The sequence below is a fragment of the Helianthus annuus genome, chromosome 8, assembly GCF_002127325.2.
Source record: "Helianthus annuus cultivar XRQ/B chromosome 8, HanXRQr2.0-SUNRISE, whole genome shotgun sequence".
Taxonomy (NCBI): Eukaryota; Viridiplantae; Streptophyta; class Magnoliopsida; order Asterales; family Asteraceae; genus Helianthus; species Helianthus annuus.
The window spans coordinates 103,321,332-103,329,012 of record NC_035440.2 but is presented as its reverse complement, the minus strand read 5'-3'; the positions used below and the strand labels follow the sequence as shown (position 1 = coordinate 103,329,012).

The following is a 7,681-nucleotide window of genomic DNA, read 5'->3' as shown; positions in this document are numbered from 1 at the left end:
GCAACTTTCCACGGGCTTGCGGACGAGGATCCCCATCTACATATAACTAATTTCTTAGAAATATGTGATACCTTTCGGATCAATGGAGCATCAAACGACGCCATCCACCTCCGTATGTTTCCATTCTCACTAAAAGACCGAGCGAAAGCTTGGCTCAACGCCCTCCCAGCTGGTTCGGTAAACACCTGGGATGAACTAGCCCAAAAATTTCTATATAAGTATTTCCCTCCTGCTAAAACTGCTAAATTAATGGCTGAAATTAATACATACTCACAAGAGGACGGGGAATCCTTATATGAAACTTGGGAAAGGTTCAAGGAGCTATTACGCAAGTGTCCCCATCACGGCCTCGCAATATGGCAACAAGTGTCCACTTTCTACAATGGATTGTTGCCACACACTAGGCAGACACTTGATTCTAGCTCCGGGGGACTTCTAGGTAACCGACGCCCACATGAAATATATAATCAGATTGAGGAAATTGCTCAAACCAATTTTCAATGGCACATCCCCCGGGGAAATAAGTCTATCGCCCCGGGCGCCCATAAAGTCGACAAAAGCACTTCTTTACAAGCCCAAATCGAGGCCCTTTCTTCGAAAATAAAAAAATTAGAAATGACAAAAACAGTCTCGGTTATGGCTTGTGAAGGGTGTGGTGGGTCACATGAAAATTGGAGTTGCATGAAAGAAACGGACGATCAACAAGAAATGGTAAACTACATTGATAATAGACCTAGGCCGTCGGGTCCTCACACGGGAACTTACAACCAAGGATGGCGAAACCACCCAAACCTTGGTTGGAGGGAACCCGGCAATAGTAGTAACCAACAAACCCAACGAACAAACTTTCAGCAATCAAGAAATGAGTCACAAAATTTCACTCAACAACAAGGTGGACGAGAAAGGCTCGAAGATACTATATCTCGCCTTGTCTCTGACACTGATAAGAAAAACTCGGAAAGATTTCTACAATTAGAGTCTAATTTTAGGAATCAACAAGCTAGCATTCAAAACATAGAAAAACAAATAAATCAAATAGCTCAAAACTTTTCCGAGAGACCGCAAGGCGCATTACCTAGCAATACCGAAACAAACCCAAAGGCGCAAGTTGACCTCATCACACTACGAAACCGCACCGTAGGGCCTGCAGAAGTACCGCCACCTACGGAAGAAACAATGCCAACACCTCTGCAGGAAAAGAACTCTCCTCCATCACCAGAGCCTACCAAGGCTCCTCGAGTTCCGTACCCCGGTAGGTTAATTCGTCAAAAGACCAATGAGCAATTCGCAAAATTCGAAAGTCTGTTAAAACAATTGCATGTCAATATTCCTTTTATCGAAGTCCTAACCCAAATGCCCAAATACTCTAAATTTATGAGGGACTTCCTTACACATAAAAAGAAAATTGAAAATTTGCAATTAGTTAATTTAGGCGAAGAATGCTCTGCCCTCGTACTCAATAAACTACCCCAAAAGAAAATCGATCCCGGAAGTTTCACGATTCCATGCTCAATAGGGGAATCGCCCGTTCGCAATGCCTTGGCCGACCTAGGGGCTAGCATTAACCTCATGCCCTCATCAATGTTCAAAAGGCTTGGCTTGGGAACCACGAGCCCTACAAAGATAAGCATACAACTCGCTGATCGATCCGTCAAGTTCCCACAAGGTGTCATCGAGAATGTCTTGGTAAGGGTAAGCAGATTCGTTTATCCAGTTGACTTTGTCATACTCGATATGGAGGAAGACACCGAGGTCCCCCTTATACTAGGGAGACCCTTCCTTGCCACAGCACAAGCGGTGGTAGACATGAATGACGGGACACTCACTTTGAGGTATGGGGATGATGAAGTGAAGTTCGGAGTTGGGAAAAGAATAGAGAACGACGACCCAGTAAACTACATGAAGGTTATTGATTCAAGCTTGGATGCTGCTCTCCGACGGTGTAACATGGGAAGCAAGGCATCCCACTAAGAAGATATATAGCCTCAAATCGGGTCTAGCCAAGGACCCTTATAAACGTGGCGCACCACGGAGGCATTCCGCGGAACTATCCTTAATTTAGTTTAATCTTTTAGTTTTTGCAGAATAAAACACACTCATGGTGGTAATGGATGAAAAAGGGAACGAGAAAAATGGAACCATGCACGAAGAACAGGGCAACCTGACAAAAATCTCCATCACAGAAGGCTCAACACGGGCCGTGCCCAACCAACACGGCCCCGTGCTGAGCCCCCTGCAGAAAATCACTCAGTTCAGGTAACTGGACACGGGCCGTGTTCAGCGGACACGCCCCCGTGTCCAGGCTTCTGTTTCAATTCTGTAATTTTTGTTACTGGCACTTGACCACGGGGCCGTGCCCGGTCAACACGGGGTCGTGTCCAGGATGCCAGTAACATAAATCTTTGCTTTTTAACCCACTTTTACACATTCTAATCAACCAAAAACTTTATTTTTGGACACATTGAGGACAATGTGTAATTTAAGTGTGGGGGGGATGCTAAAACCTTGAAATTTTGCAAAATCCTAAACACAAGCCTTACACAAAACTCTATTGGAACCGCTAAACACCCCAAATTTTTTCAAAAACTTTTTCATTTTTTTATTTACTTGTCTTAGTTTAAGTTGGGAATAACAAGTTCTAAAAAGGTTATATTTTTACAAGTTTACAACCGATAGCGTCATGATAAAAAGAACCAACACAAGAAAATTATGAAACGGCATGACAAGCTTAATTAAAAATTCGATTATATATACTTGGTCACATTAAAAACCCATTCCCACAAAAGTGAGTTTTGAGCCTTTATTGAGCATAAAAATACACATATTTAGATTAAATGCTCATTTTTCGTTTCTTGTGTGAATAGCCGCTCGGTTCTTACAAATCTAGAACTTGCCACGACGATACATTCCCGGTCCTTACCAACTTAAACCTAAGTAAGTAAATGATGGAGGCATTAGGACTAACCATTTTTCTTTCAAAACCATTATTTTTCATTTTTTTTACCTACCCAAAATCCCCCTAGATAGCCCCTTTGAGACTAAACCTTTCATTTCATTACCCCAAAACCCTTTTTACCCACCAAAAACCTTTTTATTTTTTTCACCATTTATTTTAGTAACAAGCTCGCTTTTTCGTAAACTCACCTTTTTATGTGACGATGAAAAAAAAAATAAAAAATAAATGATGATGAAGTCAAAAACAAACAAAAGCTATAAAAGCTTGTTTGGAGAAATACTTCAAAATAAAAAAGTCACTAAAAACAAGGTACTTCACGAAAACCGACGCTTGTTACGATTTTCGCCCTTTTTACTAACCACTAACCAACCACCCACCTTTAACCCAAGCCTAACCCTTCACCCCAAAAGTCCTCTTGATATTTACAAAGGTAAAAAGTTAAAAAGGAGGAGGATTGATTGCGTGGCAAGCCTATGGAAGGCGTAAGTTCCATGCCGCTCTCGAGTGATTCACTAAAAATATACACCTTCGGCCGAGTGTTGAGTGATCTCCCGTGAGGTATGTGAACTTGTATATAAATGGAATTTTAATAAGGCATGCTATGCCCAAATAAGTAATTCATCTTATGAAAAGTTCAAAATAAACCATAACGAATAGGATTGTAAATGAATAAAAATAAAACCTATAAAAACCTTGGATTCCCGACACTCTAGGACAAGCTAAAAAACTTCTCTTCTACCTATTCCATTTGGGAGTGTAAGCCACATTTAAAGAGTTTTGCTTGAGGACAAGCAAAAGTTCAAGTGTGGGGGTATTTGATGTGTGTAAAATGCAACATATAAATCACATCAATTAAGGCATAAAACTAACCCTTTTTAAGTGCTAATGTTGGAAAAAGAGTGTTTTTGTCTTCCTTTTTTATTTTCAGGATGAAATGAGCTCAAAATCACAAAAGAAGCAAAAAGACAACTAATTCTACCATAAATACAAGAAAAGGAACAAAAGTAGACTGCCCGGACCCTCAACGGCACCTCCCAAAGCAAAGGAGAAGAAACAGAGTCTGAACACGCCCCGTGTCCAGCGAACACGGGGGCGTGCCCAGGAAGCAGCAGAAAAGACAAACCAGTAGAAGCTTCCATTGCCCACCACGGGGCCGTGTCCAGCGAGCACGGGGGCGTGGTGAAAGTACAGCAGGCGCATTAATTGTAATTCGCAATTACAATTAATGAAGTGAGAGAATGTCAGACGGACACGGGGCCGTGTCCAGCGGACACGGGGCCGTGTCCAGCCTTCTGTTCAGCCTATAAATAGAGGAGCTTGGCTTCATTTTCTCTCATCCCTTGGCACCACCTCTCTCACACCTCATCCACCACCCACCACCACCATAACACCATCATCCACCACCATCATCCATTGTCCATCGTAGAGTGTGTGAGTCGTCTCGGGATCCAAGATTGATCGTAAGAGTTCTTGACAATCAAGGCCATGTTTGCCTAAGTCTCTTACATCACTTGGTGAAGACAAGTGTTTAGTATAATACTTTTTATTTTTAATCTTTTGCACTTTTTATTTGGTTTTGTATTAATGACTTTAATAACTAGTTACTTATGTTGAAGGTGATCTTTCCTTATCGTTTGTCCGTGGTGTCTTGGCATTATTTTACTGTCTATATAAAATAAAAGATTTTCACCATTCATATCTCCACGGTCTATATGGAGGTATGTTGGCTACCTGGTCGGGGGTTAAGGGAACGGTTTGGTAAGGGTCTTGCCCTTGTTCAGCGTTTAGAGGTCCTGCTTGGGACCTGGGTCAAATTTAGTAGGATCTCCTTCAATGCCCATAGGTATTGGATGGCAGGGATCCAAACTCTTTGACCCCCTCATAAGTTAACTACTATTAATACTATAACCCGGCTATTTAGGACTGTATCCCTGCTGACTCAGACTACTTAGCCGAGGGTAACGTCACCGCCAAAAGCGGGGCCTACCACAATTTGCATTAATAACTTAATTCATTATCTTTCAATAATCCGACCCTTTAGGATTGTATCCTTGCTGACTCAAACTACTGGGTTGAGGGTAACGTCGCCTTCAAAAGAGGGGCCTACTACAATAACTAAGATAATCTCTTAAACAAGTGCAAAAGTGCAAAAATAATCAAAGGTTATACTAATACACATGTCGGATCCAAGTGATTCATCTTGTCTATCTGTTTTTATTTTATTTTTATTTTTCAGCATTTAGTTAGTTTTTATTTTCTTAGTTTAAAAACATTTCTCGAACCTTTTTGATTTGATTAGACGTTGAGGATAAACCGGTATTAAAAGCTCTTGTGTCCTTGGACGACCTCGGTATCTTACCAACACTATACTACGTCCACGATGGGTGCACTTGCCCATATGTGTGTTTAGTGTTAGTAAATATCGTGTTTTATAAATTTAAAACTTGGCTAAAAGTGTAAAAAGGGGCTTAAATACTCATAAAAAATATAACACACTTCACGCACATCAACAAGCCCTGAGTTTGTGCTTAAAGCATCAGAAAGCATTGTGCAGATCCGAAACCGTATGGCCGCAGCTCGCGATCGCCAGAAAAGCTACGCTGACAAGCGTAGTAAACCGCTGGAATTTGAAGTTAATGACCGCGTTATGTTAAAGGTTTCACCCTGGAAGGGTGTGGTGCGTTTTGGGAAACGCGGCAAACTAAACCCTCGTTATGTAGGACCATTCAAAATTGTAGAACGGATTGGAAAGGTGGCCTACAGGTTGGAATTACCGGCTGAGTTGGGTAATGTCCATGATGTATTTCACGTATCGCAGTTAAAGAAGTGTTTGGTTGATGAAACACTAGTAGTACCATTTCAAGAGCTGAAGATAGACGACAAATTGCAGTTTTTCGAAGAACCAATTGAGATTATGGATCGGGAAGTTAAAGTTCGTAAACACAGCCGTATACCGATTGTGAGAGTTCGTTGGAACTCAAGGCGTGGTCCAGAGTTCACATGGGAACGCGAGGACCAGATGAAACTTAAGTATCCACATTTGTTCCCCAAAGATCAGGCAAAACCTAGCAAACTTAATGTTGATGCAACTAGTGAATTTCGGGACGAAATTCCCATTCAAGTTGGGGAGGATGTGACACCCCAGGAAAACCAGCAAACGATATAACTTACCTAGCTTTAACTTATCTAGCTTTCTCAGTGAGTGCGTACCAAATTTCGGGACGAAATTTCGTTTTAGTTGGGGATACTGTGACAACTCGCAATTTGAACCTACTTTCTGTAACGTTACGTGCTTACGTGAACTGTGTTAATTGATGTTATGTTTATTTATATGTGAATGTGTGTTTATGCAAGTGACCCGACCGCACAAGATTCACGAACGCACCACACAAACCCAAACGCACAAGGCCATTTGGGCCGCATTGCTTGTAACCGGAAGCCATGGGCAGCCCAAGTTGGGTTCGGCCCCTCCCCCTAGTCGATTAACACATGATGTGTTGTAACCATTCCACACTTTTACCATAACATTCTCACACACAAGAACCCTAGTTCTCTGATTCTCTCTCAAACCGACGGCAAGCACAACCGTTCCCTCGAGGACAATTGTTCGGATCATCCTCTCAACCGGTTAGTGTTGGTGTTATTTACTTTGATAGATGATGTTTTGATTGCATATGATTGAGTAAATTCATTAGGGTTCATGCTAGTGGAATCAATGATAATAAGTTACATGTTTGTTAATGATGTTTAATGACAATATTCTAGTTAATCGGCTACATGATTATGAAATCGGAATTGTATGATGATGTTAACCGATTATCATATCTCCTCCTCGGAATTGTCTGCATAACGATTTAGAATGGAATGAGAGTAATCGGTTGTATGTCGAAGTAATCGGACCGAACCATATGTGTTGTTTAGATATTGTTATGTTTTGAGCATGTTAGGGTTCATGAGATTTGATGTTAAAAATGCTTGTTTGATTCGTTTGGATTATAGCAAAACTGTTAATTGATTTGATTTGAAACTGCCAAATCTGTTTACAACTTGTTACGGAAATCATGGACTACAAATCAGGAAAGTCAGTTACACACCTTGTCTCGACTCGAGACCAGCATACCGGCACAAAACAGCACAACTCGAGACCACGGTTGCGGGTCCGGTTGCGACTCGAGACCGTGTATTCTCGACAAGCACATGACAACTCGAGATCACCTTGTTGCGACTCGAGACCTGGAAACCAGGACAACCCGAGACCGCCTAGTCTCGACTCGAGAACGTAGTCTCGACTCGAGACCGTTTACACGTACACTTTGTCATTGGGCCGCACACTGTTACGAGTTCATCTGATTGGGCCACAAATTTGGATTTTTGTTTTGTGAAGCTACTGTTGAACTGCTATGCTTATACGTGAATGCAATGGTCAATACTTGTACACAACTTGTTACAATACGTGTAGAACATACGTGCAAAACTTGTATACAAACCTGACTTGTATGATAAACATGCTAGGACGTGGTTGATCACATTGTAGCTTAACTGAACCTTTTTGTGTACCATACCGAGCAGCCCCAGGTGAGTTCATTGCATTTTCTCAAGCATGCGTCCCGGTGGTTTGGGACAACTGGTAAACATTTGGCAGGGAAAACTCTGGGTAAACAATTAAATTAGGTCTTGGTTATTGTACATGGGATCGATCATTACCACTGCTCGGTTAGGAGCATT

General features: G+C 41.7%; 1 non-coding gene across 1 annotated transcript; it reads right to left on the bottom strand.

Annotated features, from left to right (window-relative positions):
* Window positions 1-243: 243 nt before the first annotated feature.
* Window positions 244-350, bottom strand: LOC118481571. The gene has a single exon (XR_004865781.1). It is a non-coding gene; the product is annotated as a small nucleolar RNA R71 (small nucleolar RNA).
* Window positions 351-7,681: the final 7,331 nt, after the last annotated feature.